We start from the raw sequence: 13,659 nt of genomic DNA on the forward strand, positions 1-13,659 counted from the left end.
CTTTACTTGTAAGCCAAGAAAGAAAGTTAAGTCACCTTCATGCTCATCTCAAATTCGATACATCTAATATTTGAAAATTCTTTGTATAAAAATTCATTAGTCGCACCAAACAATATATCATCCACATAAACTTGAACAATAAAAATATCTTTATCTCTTGATTTGATAAACATTGTTTAATTGATCTTACCTCTTTGAAAGTTATTCTCTAGTAAAAATGTGCTAAAATGATCATACCAAGCTCTCGGAGCTTATTTTAAACCATATAAATCTTTATTTAATTTAAACACGTGATTAGGTAAATTAGTATTTTCAAAATCTTGAGGTTGTTTAACATAAACTTCTTCGTGTAGGTATCTATTTAAGAAACCACATTTTACGTCCATTTGATGCAATTAAAATTCATATGAGAAGCAAAAGCAAGTATAATATGTATAGATTTAAACAAGCAGCGGGAGCAAAAGTTTCATCATAATCAATGCCTTCTTCTTCTTTTTATCCCTATGCTACTAACCTTGCTTTATTTTTTACTCTTTCACAATTTTAATTGAGTTTTTTTTTTTTTTTTTTTCTGAACACCCATCGTGTTCCTATGATGGTACATACTGAGGGTCTTTTAACCAAGTCCCGTACTTTGATGCGTTCAAATTCATTCAGTTCACTTTGCATATCAATGCTCCACTCCAATTCTCATAAAACTTCCTTGATTTCTTTCGCCATAAGAGAAACAAAAGTAGAAAATGCGCAAAGATTTTAAGAGATGATCTAGGGAATACCTTTATTTGGATCGGTGATTATGCTATAGAGAGGATGTTTCGATGCGATTCAAAATCTCCTTCTTAATGTAGATGATGACCCAAAAATTGGAGAACCAATTGAGAGTTTTGTTGGAGAAGCTTTGATTGGTGTAACATTATCTTGAGCGGGTGTTTTTGGATTATGTTGAGAGACTTCAATGCGCTTAATATGTTTATCAATTTCATTAAGGATTTAAATTGGCTCCTACATATTCTTCTTTTTACCCGTGGCTTCTTCATTTATATCATCATCTTTACTTATATCATCAAGATGTTTATTGAGATTTAGATCTATAAATTATCACTTAATGTAATACGTCTATTTCATCAAAGACAACATGAATGATTTCTTCCACTATGTTGGTAGATATGTTTAAAACTCTATAGGCTTTACCATTTAATGAATATCCAAGAAAAATTTCTTCATCACTTCTTGCATCAAACTTTCCAAGATTATCTTTTCTATTTTTCTGAGAGAAACACTTGCATCCTAGAGGTCTTAGATACGAAATGTTTGGATTTCTTCCTCTAAATAACTCATAAGGAGTTTTCTTCAAAATTTGTTGTGATACTGCTTCAACCCAATAGTATTTAGCCAAACCATTTTCTATGAGCATTGTCGAGTAATTTCTTCCAAGGTGTGATTCTTTCCTTCAATGACACGTTTTACTGAGGTGTTTGTGGAGCTGAGAAGTTGTGTGTAATTTCATATTTTTCACAGAACGAATCAAACCCTAGTTTATCAAATTCTCTTCCATAATCAATTCTCACCGAGACCATTGGAAGATTAATTATAAGTTTTTAAACCTTTTTACATCATTTTAGAAAGGTTTCAAAGCTTCACGTTTTTCCTTTTAAGAAATCAACCACGTAAATCTAATATAATCATCAACAATAACTAAAATATCAGATTAACCTCTTACGCTTCTAACCTGCATTGGTATACAAAAATTCTATATATAGAAGTTCGCAAGGTCTTTAAGTGCTTACCATCTTCTTTGGTTTAAAAGAACTTCTGATCTATTTACCTCTTATGCTTAAGCATCACAAGGTCTTTACTACAAAAATCTATGTTTGTAGTAAAGGGATAGAAGTCCCTTAACTAAACCTTTGTGTGCTAGCTCATGTAGCCTTCTGTGTCACAGCTATGGATCGCATATTAAATCTTTTAGACACTTGAAGTTTTAAACTACAATTGCGTGAGTACGCAATTCATATACATTATCATATGTTAATGTAGTAATAAATATATCACATATGTTAGAGATTTTGACAACACGTTTTTTATGATCAAACATAACTTGATTTCCTTTATCACATAGTTTTGAGACACTCATCAAATTAAATATCAAACCATTAACTAAATAAACATTGTCGACGGATTTAAAAGAGTCCTTACCTATTTTTCCAATTTCTAAGATTTTGCATTTACATCGAGAGTTATTGAACCGTTGCACCGTTCTTTGATTTTACAGAATAGGGACGCTTTTCCACTCATGTGTCTTGAGCATCCACTATTTAATATCTATTTTTGATTTTCCTACAAAACAAAAAATAATCTTTCTATATTGACCAAGTGGGAAGCTTGGCTGCGTACTCCGGATGAACATTGTTTGGTAGTCTTGTTCCCTTTGGTACCCATATATTCTGTACATGTTCTCTTATTTTAATATGAAAGGTGTTTTATATAGGTGTCTTTACGTCTATAAGAACATGCAAATTTCAAATGTCCTTCTTTGCAACAATAGGAGCAAGAGGGCATACGTCTATGATTAGTGAAACTTTTGACAAAGGTGGTATAACTCTTTTTAAGCATGTCTAACTATTGTAATGTATTTCATGTTAATTTGATGATAACTTTTGATGTCTCAACATGTTTTGAAAATTAGATTCGCTATTGTTATATTTATTTAAGGTGTATTGTTGTTTTTCAAACTCTGATTTCAAACTCTTAATTTCGGTTTTAAGAGTATGACGGTTCTTGAATTGAAGTCCTAAGACATTTTTTTTCATGCCACTTTTTTCAGCTTATTTCAAAACTTTGACGGTGTCTTTAAGATTAGAATTTTCAGATTTTATTCATTGCTTCTTTAATAAATCATCACTTGCTTTAGCATAATTGCCTGAGATCTTGTCTAGTGAGTCAATTTTAGATGCTAATATTAGTTTTTTTTTCAAACATGTCATATAAGGCTTTTAATACAAATTGGGACACGAGTTGAGATATTCCATAATTACCTCTTTAGAAAAGTTTTTTTATTCTTCTTCATCCTCATTTTCCATTGGACATAAATTTGCTTGTCCTTCCTCCTTTTCAGTTTTGCTTGATCCTTCTATGTCACTTCATTTTGCAACCATAGCTTTTTTTTTTCTTTTTTTTTCGTCTTTTTGGTAGTTTCTATTTTATTTTGGGACATATCTTCACTAATTGATCTGCTTAACCACATTCAAAAAAAATGAGTTTATTAAATTTATTTTGAGAACAAGACCTACCTTAAACTTGTTCCTTGAGTTGAATTTTTTGAAATTCTTCTTCATTCTCATGATACGTTCTAATCCTATTATTTTGAGAGCAAATGGATCTTCAACATGGTCACTATTTCATTTTTAGGTGATGACTCTTATAACTTCTTAGCTTTAAGGAAAAGATTCTTCCTAGAAGGGGTTGCATCATTCTCTCCATCATTATGAAGTGTAAACTCATGGGTACTAAGCTTTCCTAGAATATCACTGAGAGATAGGACTCTAAGATCTTTGAGTTTCCTCAATTATAGTGACTTTTAGACCCCATTTGGAACTTGGAAGACATCGTAGCACTTTTGCTACCTTCTCTGCATTAGTAAAAGATTTTCCTAAATAACTCAAACTATTAGTGATCAAAGTAAAATGTGTATATATCTCATTTATTTTCATTACGTTTTATTTTTATAAAAATCAAATATTGATACATTCGGATGTTGATCTTTTCCTTCACTTGATTGATGCCTTCACATGTAACGACTAGATATCCCATACCTTCTCTAATACCAATTAAAGGTTTATAGGAGTAAAGAAACTCTCTAGAGGGGTCAATAGAAAATTTGACGATTTTTTTTCTTTTAAAAGGAGTTTCAAGGCTTTGAAGGTATGGTTTAAATAGTTTTTCAGAAATTATTCTTAGGAAAATTTTTAATTTGTAAATAAACAAAGTATATTACAAAAATAAAGCAGAAAAAACGCAATAAATTGTTATCGAGGTTCAGTTACAAATAGTTGAATTTCCACCTAGGTTCCCACAGCCCTTGTGTTCCAAACTCTTTTAATAATGTCTTGGAAACTAGATCAATAAGAAGATCTACGTATCCTCTAACTTACCTTGTTCTTTCCCTGAAAAACGATCTACAATTCCATTATTAATAAAAGATAAATTTTCCAACTCTTAAAATTGAGAAAGAATGAACACTTCAATAAGTGTTCTTAACAAGAGGCTTAAAATAAAAACTAGACTTTAACTCTTTAACATAGAATAACAAAATAATAATTGAGAGCTTAACAAATAAGAACATTTAATTTAGACTTGAAGATGTTGGGCGTTTTTAGATGGTGGGTGTGAGTGTTCTTCTTTTGATGAGGAGCTTTTATATAGGATGCATCGTAGTAGCTATTGAAAACTTGAGCTCTCCTTCTTGTTTTCTAGGCTTGTTTAATCGACCAAATTTGTAATAGATTTCAAAATTTTGAACTAATCCAGCAATATAACTAATTATCATGGGATTTGAATTTCTAAATTCAAGTAATTTTGTATTCAAAATTACGTATATTTGAATCTGAAAAATTAGTTTTAATAACAATAGTATTATAATATACCGAATAAATAACATTTGAATTATTAAATTATTAATTCATATATTAAACGTGAAATTCAAATAATAATATGAATTCCAAAATGAAATTCAAATATAAAAACTTAATTTTATACCAGTTAACCTCTTTTTTGAGAAACTAATTAACTTTAGATTCGCTTTTGAGGTGAATTATTATTCTTAATTCTTTTATCTTAAACGCTTAAACTAGATAATTTTCATTGAATAACTCTTTGACTAATTTTGAGAAGTAAACTTCTCAAAAGAATTAATCCTTCCATCCTATTCCTTCTTGATGATTTAATTAGTTTTTATGTGAATTTGATATATTATTGTACAAAATTTTTGTGTAAACTAGGTTTTAATGTAAATAACTTTCATTGAGAGCAGTTATAGGATGCACTTATGTGTGAGGAAGAACACGATTTTCTCAAAAATATCATGAATCATTTAGTTTCTAATTTTTCAATTTTTTAAGAATAAGAAAAGTTATCCAAAATATACCAATTTTTCTTTAACTTTCATACAATAATTCCAACTATTAATTAATCATGAATAATCCTATATACCCAATCATAACTTGTATAATTGTTACTAAGTTTTGACCGATTATTGTAGGTATTAATATAACCGTTGCATTCATTTCATCTTCTTTATTTCCCCAGTGTACTCCATTAAAACATAAAAGGATTCACTCTATCTAATCATTTAATTTTCCTATGTCTATTTTTCTCTCATCTCATCCAAACAACCTCTCTCTCATGCCATAAAGAGCATTACCATATCCCATTCTTCTTAATCTAGAAGGTCAATTAACATGCATAATTATTATTCTAATAGATAAAGAGGAAATTTAAAACCCTCTATTATAGAAAAAAGAATTAATTACCAACTACAGCCTTGAAGTTTAGTCATTTTTGAATAAACAGCCTTGAAATAATTTTTTTTTTTTACAAACAACAGCCTTCAAATTACCAAACACGACGTCGATACAGCCATTTCAACGGATGACCTGCTAAATGACCGTTGACCATGCAAAATAACCTTTGACTTTCAATAAATTTATTAATCTATCCTAATTACCCAATCACCCCTAATCAAACCTTCTTCCTTGGCCTCTCTCTACCCCTTCCCAATCACCACCATTCTCCCACCCCAACACCACCATCATTGAAACCCCTCCTTTAATAACAACCCCATTAAAGGTCATTACCCCTTCAACCATGGCATCAAAGTAACGTCGGCCATTGTCACCAAAATCCAAAAGAGCATAAACTCTAATACCCAATTTAACCTGTGAACAATCTGAACCCTCAATTGCAAACACAACGGTCGAAAATGTCAAAGGAATTTGAACTTTTGTCAATCAGTGGCATAAAACTGGATATCTTCATCATCAGGAAATTCCATGAACTTAACGATCAAAGGGTGGTATGATGTGTGGGTAAAGAAGCAAAAATGATTGAAGCAATCATTCTGTTAGCTATATTTTATCTTTATTTTTACCCCTATAAGTGGCTTGTTTAGCGTGAGGAAACTATATGTTATTGCATTGGTTTATTGGATTTTACGCTTGTTTTGTTGATTTGATGTTTTATTTGATCTCAGGATCTAAACATCAACACCGAGCACAAACTAGCCCTTTTGGTTGCATACACTACTCACCTAAACACCAAGGGTTTAAATAAGTGAAACGTCATGAGCCAAGCCATAAGAAGAAGCCAAAGTAGACCCACTGGAACAAAATGAGCTCGAGCCAAGGTAGCTCGAGCAGTCTAGGAGCATTGCTTGAGATCAGAAGCTGAGTATCACAATCCTGAAGGTCGCTCGACCAGCCGAGCAAGGTTAGCTCGAGTCGAGCGAAGTGCATTTCAAACTTCCAGTAGCTTCTGATCATTAGCAGGATTCAATTTAGGAGTACAGGACATCCGCTCGACTGGTCGAGCAATATGGCTCGGGTCGAGCGGAGCTAAGTTTCACATTCTATCCAACTTTTGAAGTTTTTGATGTTAGACCTGATGGTGGCTCGATTGGTCGAGCGGGCTCCGCTCAGGTCGAGCAAAATGGGCTCCGCTCGGGTCGAGCCAAAAACTTGATCGGGGCTTTACGTCCTTCATCACCATGTAAGTAATTTGAATTGATTTCTTTACCTTTGGCTTGGTTGTGGTTTTTACGGTTTAAGATTGATTTTTGTTATCATGTTGTAGTGTCGTTGAATTGGAGGCGAGTGTAACACCCTGAGATTTTCTGACGTCATTAATTAATATTTTAATAACTTTTGGGTATCTTATAATTATATTAAATTAATTTTTGAAGTAGTTTTAATAAATTCCTTTCATACACGAATTTAAATAACATTTATTTATATTAAAAAAAATACAATTACGATGCTATAAAAGGGTTCGAATCAAAATAATTATTTTATTTAAAATGTGTGAGTATACAAAGATGAGTTTCTTAGTTGGGCCTCATAAGAAAATGAACCTAGGTAAATAAATAAATAAATAAGTGTGTAAATAATATAAAAGGACGGGTTAGGGTTGTAACTACTCCTTCCTTCACTCACTCAAAACACGCCTTCACCTTTCCTTCTCCTCTCATCTTCCCTTCTCTCATCCCTCCACTGCGGCACACCACCACCACCAGCCACATTCTTCCTCCACCGGTGAGCAGCCACCGTAGCAGCAGCCCACTTTCCTCCCTCATGACACCCAGCAGCAGTGGCTGCTTTATTCTCTTCCTCCCCCCTGCAGCTCGTGAGTCTCCAAGCAGCAGCAACCACCTTTGTGGTGGTTTTCCCGGCAGCAGCAGCACAATACCACCATACCAACTCCTCCCTTCTTCACCCTTCTCTTGTTTTATCTTAGTGCCCATCTTGTAAAAGGAAAGTAGAGCCTTATTCGGGTAATTTTGTGACTTTTGATCGTGCAGTGACGCTTACAGGTACGTACATGCAGTAACGAACCCTTATATGCAATTTTATTTAAGACATTATTGTTTATTGTAATAATATGCACTGCATCAAAACTATGAGATACTAGTGAGTACACTTTTTATGAAGAGCTATCGACTATGAAATCCTTGTGCTTAGAATAGTTTAGAGAATGAGAGTGTTAATAGAAGGCGTCAACAACCCCCTTATTTATTTTAGAATTAGATTATGCCTTAATTGGAGTTAGAATGACTCCTTTATAGGTGAATTTCATATTTTGTTGAGTGGCTCAGTGGGTTTTGGCGTGCTGCTATCCCAGGGCGCTCATTGATAGTCGAAAGTGGAAGTTATTCCCATTTGATAAAGTATTAGATTATGATTAACTGGCGTGACTCAACTGGATTATGTCCGGTTGATTTAGTAGTCCCCTAAGTGAGGTTCGACGGGATCACCGTAAGGGGGGTATGAGCATGTTTGGGTCGTTGGGCGCCGGGTGGCCGATACCGCCCCGTGACGAGGTGTTACCATGCCGGCCTTGCAAACCCCAATATGGTGGCCTCTTCACTAGTTAGTACCCCAGTGTGTTAGTTTTTCCCGAAGGTAGGACCCGAGAGGGTCAGCTGGAGAGGGCATGAGCTCATACTTTGCTATGGGCGTCGGGTGGCCGATAACGCCCTTGGCCGTGTCACTATGCCAGGAAGTAGAGAAAGGATCCACTGATAGAAAACTATTCAGTGATAGAAAGTTATTCATTGATCGAAAGTTATTTAATGATAGAAGGTTCATTCTTTGGTAGAAAGCTTACGTGTTGATAGAACGTTTACTCTTTGATAGAATATTTACTTATTGATAGAACATTTACTTATTGATAGAATAGTTTATGCTAGTGAGATGTGTGCCTAAGTTAAGTTACCTCAAGGGTATTACAGACTATGATCACGCTTACCTTAAGATAGACAAGCTCTATGAGGTCATGTGTTAGGTATTCTGTTAATGTCTTGGTCGAGTTGAATTATACGTGTTTTGCAAGAGTTTATGTTTGAAATGAGGAACGTGAAGACCTGCATCCTACCCAAGAACACATGGTTCGGGTTGGAAAGCACGTAATGAAATTAAGAAGTATAAGTGGCCGATAAACGGTTACTATCTGTGCTTGCGTTTTATGAAATCATCTTACGTTGTTTTATAATATAATGTTATCTAGTAGTTGGCCTTATTATATTTGATGCTAGTTACTGACGTGTACGTGTTTGTGTTTATGTTTGATTGTTGATGACTTTCTATGATTGTCCTGCTATGACACATTGGCCTTTGGTCAAATGTTAAGCAGCAGGAGGATCATAGACAGGTGTAGCAGGTACTGGAGCTTCTTTTGCATTGCATTGCATTTGGGGAGAGTGATGAGGGCGAAGCATAACCCGTGTCATACCGCTATCTTTCGATTTTGTAGCTTTTGTTATCTTTTGTAAACTTTGGTTGTATATGTTTTGTTATGAGGCCGTGTGTCCTCCCTCGTATATTTTTATTTTCGCCGCGTAGTTTATAACTCTGTATGGTTTTAAGGAGTTAAGTCTTTTTAAAACGCAAACGTCGACACTGGAACCACGATCCATGCTTGGCATGTTGATTTGAGAAGCCGGCGACGAATCATTCCGCCGTGAAATACCCTTGATAGGCCGTTGGTGCCTTTACTTTATTAGTTTCTAAATTAACTTTTGTTTTTCTATAAAGGCGCACAGTTTTAAAGCAGATGCTGCCAAAATTTCCACTCACCTTTGTAAAGTTAATATTTAACGTTTATCTAAATTCTTTTCCTTTTCTTTTATGTAACACCCGAATTTCCTCCCGTCATTTACGATTTTGGTTTCATTAAGGGGTCGAAAACTCTGGGGTGTTACAGTGAGAGTCGATTTTTAACGATAATATATGCTTAAAAGTTAAGACATCTCTATGAGAATAGGTAGATGCTTTGATTGGAAATGTTGAATGTGTGTTTCATGTCTTAAATTATGCTTAACTCGATGAGAAAAGGTAGTTGAGTATGTTTAGGAAGCTTTTGTTGCTCGAGAGAGAACATTAGTACTTATGATACATTCTTCCCATAACAAAACATCCATGACCTTTGGTTAAAGTTTAGCAAACACTACTTTGGTGAGAAAGCCTAGGCTATGCCTCTTAGCTTATTGATCATTTTATCCTTGCTTTAGTTCATTGTATCCTTATTTACTTTTATGCTTTATTTTCACTAAGTACTTTTAATTGCTTGCTTTAATTATTTCTATCTCCAAACATCATATTATACATTTTCGAACACACTAATCAATCGAGAAACTATTAACTTAACCCCCACTTCTTGTGGATTTGACCCGTACTTGCCGACATACTAATCTACGCCGTGCACTTGCGGTATTACTATTGAAGGACGTAAAGTCTCGATTACATTCCAATTCAGACTAGTGAACCCTCCAAACAGATGAACAATGAGAAAGGAACACAGGAGGACAAACAAAACCTTTGTAGCCTCAACAATAACAACAATCATTGGGTAAATGATTCCCAATTGTTGAAGAAAATAAAGAAACTAATTTGGAGGATATCAATGCAGAAGATCAAATCTTAATCACTGATATTGCAAATTTGGGCAAGCGATTCTCAAAAAGTGGAAGAGAATACTGATAATGTGTTTGGGGTATAGTATTAGTAGAGATTCTAAATCTTCTTTCTCTGCTTTTGTAGCAATTTTACCTAACCTGCTCAAATCAATACTTGTAAGTTGGTAAATTTAGCAGTGTGTGTTTTTAGGGTTTGTAGAAAATTAAGGGAAAAATCGGTGGTGAACAGGTTAGACTAGAAGGAGATTAGTGGTGAGAGATTATATATGGTGGGTTGGCTGAAGAACATGGAGTTTTTATCAGATTTTAAGGGGATTGTTGATGGTAGTGGTGGTGTTAGGGTGGGAAAATGGTGGTTATTGGAGAGGGGTAGGGAGAGGTTGGGGAATAAGGGTTTAATTGGGGGTAATTAGGTAATTAGGTTAGATTAATAAATTTAATTGAAAGTCAAAGGACATTTAGCATGGTTAATGGTCATTTAGCAGGTCATCCGGTGAACTGGCTGTATCGATGTCGTGTTTGGTAATTTGAAGACTGTTGTTAGTAAAAAAAAACAAAAAAAACTTTGAGGCTGTTTATTCTAAAATGTCTAAACTTCAAGGCTGTAGTTGGTAATTAATCCTAGAAAAAATTGAGAAAACTTACCATTGCTGACACAGACGAGGCGTTACTTCATTAGGTGTTCTTCGACAGCCGAGTGAAGGAGATGAGGCGTGCGTCAATGGAAGTCTTCCTCTTCAACAGTGAGTATTAGGTGGGAATTGGGTTAATCAAGAAAAGAGAAGTAAAGCATTTGATTTATTGAATTTAAAATATGAAGTTTTGTTTTAAATTAAAGGGAAAATTATTTAGAATAATTAGGCATGTCAAACAGATCATGTAGACATATAAACATGTCAGAAACCCCTTGAACCAAATCCAACCCGTTTAGTTAATTGGGTTGAAAATCACAACCCTGACCTGACCTATAATAGATCATCAGGACGACCTGGTTTCTACCCACTTAATCTACTCACTACAGAAAAAAGTTGCATCTACCTATGCTTAAAAATGCAATTAGGTGCGATTATTTTTGGCAAATAAAGATATTTTTCATTCAATAGAATAAAGGTTTATACAACTAAACAAGGAGAAACCACAAAACCCAAAAAAGCCACAGTTGGCAAGAGTAGCTAGCTATACATGAAATCGCCTATACATTGCCAAAAAGGCAAATCTCCGTTGTGAGAACAAAATCAGCAAGCCAAAAGCTTCGACAAACTAATTAACACTCCTCAACTGTACTACCAAAGGGGCAAAAAGCAAAACCAGCAGCATGGTCATTACCCATCTGATCAGCTTCTGCTGCACAGGTGCAGATCACCAAGCAGCAGCAGGAAAATGTGAAGAGAACTACTGATCAAAGAGAAGCAGATATTTGATCTTGAGTTGTGCAGATCAGACACCTCAAAAAACAACAGAAGCAGGCAGCTACAGACCAGCAACTTCAGCAGGGAAACAGCAGGCAGCAGACATCTGCAAGAGAACACGCACATTCCATGAACAGACATTAGAGACCAAGGTACAACAGCTTCCATTTAGGTGTCACCATGAGTTTCTGATCCATTCCATCAAAAAATATATATCTAAAAGCAAAGACAGTGCATATATTTGATATAATGATTTAACATTAAAGGAAACTGCATATTCATTCGACCAGAATATAACTGCTATCACTCATTGAAACTTGATCGTGTCAACACAATGTTCCCATTTACGCTACAAAAACAACTATCTAAACACTGAGGCAATGCAAATATTTGACTTGATTTAACGATGAAGGACACTACACATTACATGCCCAGACATCAGAGACAAGGTATGATGAATTTTGTTTTCCTCGGCAACCTGAGCACATCAGCAAGATGACCTGATCCACACTCTACAAACATGAATATCTAGAAGCTAAACCTAACCAGATTATGGCACTTACAGATTACATAAAAGAAATGAATCAGACATTTGGACACACTCCTAAGCAAAGGAGATGGCAGCACCATTAAGTAAAAATTATAGTCCAATCTCAAATATTTTTGAAATTTTGGTTATGTGTGATTATGGGGTATTCCGAAATGATTTACAAAGAACGAGAGTTTACTAAATTCCAGGGATTAATTATGAGTAGTACATACAAGGAATGAGAGTTCATTATTGTAATCACAAGCCATAGCAAACTTGCTCAGCTAAAAATATCGTACAACTCTTGATGGAAATGCCTATGTCAGCTTTTCTTATAATTGTAGAGTTATAAATAGAAGATTTCACAAGCTTCTGACACAGTTAAATGCATGCATAGCTGAGTACCTGTAGAAAATTATAATGCGGAAATAAAGGTTGATTTGGGTTTTGAGTACTTGGTTTGTATTAAATAATAATGAGAGGTACTACCTCTATTTATACAAGTAATAAGGACTAAAATAAGAAAATTAAATATTACAAATATTAAACTTAAGGAAACTAAATCATAATAATATAAAATGTAAAATATAATATTATACAAATATTTCTCTTTCCTATACTCCCTCCAAGTTTGGTCTTGGGATCACTGAGACCGAACATGCCAAAAATATTCTTCAAAAATCCGCTAGTCGATCTTTTGATTTTACAAATAAAATTTTGATAATCTCTTCTGCGAATTTGAAATTTGCTTTCCCAAATTAATTCTCTACTAATGGCTCCTCACTAGTGGAAAGAACCTCAAGTGCTACAGTTCTTTGGCCACCAAATGCTGCGGTTTCGACCTCAAGCATTAGTGATAGCAGCAGATAGGCTTTTTTAAATGCTGTGGTTTAAAACCGCATCACAAAAACACACTATATGCTATGGTTCAAGGGGAACCTGAACCATGTGCACCTTACTCAACCCATGGTTCAATACTAAGTAATAGCCAGTTTGATCCAACTCAAAATCAGAAGCATAGCTTAGCCCATGATGATAATTCAATCCAAAATCATGAAGGAAACAAGAATAGAGCAAGCTAAACCCAAGATCCAGCCCAGGAAAATCAAGGCAAACCAACAGCCTACTCAAACAACTCCCAGAACAACAAGGCTGCTGATGATCAACATTCTGACGACCAGATCACCTTGCAACACTGCCTGAGCCCTAACCAGACGCACCGGGACATGAACCAGTCCATAAATGACATCTTTGCACATGGGCCTAGCCACCAAGGGCTAAGAACCCTACTGAAGATGCACACAGATCTCTGAGAACCAAGCTCAAGGTACCCCAGTCAGCTGTTTGATACGAACAGTCTGTATGGATGTTAGACTGTTTTCTGTTTTTCTGTTTAAATAAGAGTGTTGTTTGGCACATGATGTAAACTAGCCGTTAGAATGTAGAAACCTATAAATAGACCTCTAATCATTATGTATAGGGATTCATTGATCAATAATTCAGATTTCATTCGTTACTCCTAAATTTTCTAAGTGTTG

Source organism: Amaranthus tricolor, chromosome 2 (assembly GCF_026212465.1).
Source record: "Amaranthus tricolor cultivar Red isolate AtriRed21 chromosome 2, ASM2621246v1, whole genome shotgun sequence".
NCBI lineage: Eukaryota > Viridiplantae > Streptophyta > Magnoliopsida > Caryophyllales > Amaranthaceae > Amaranthus > Amaranthus tricolor.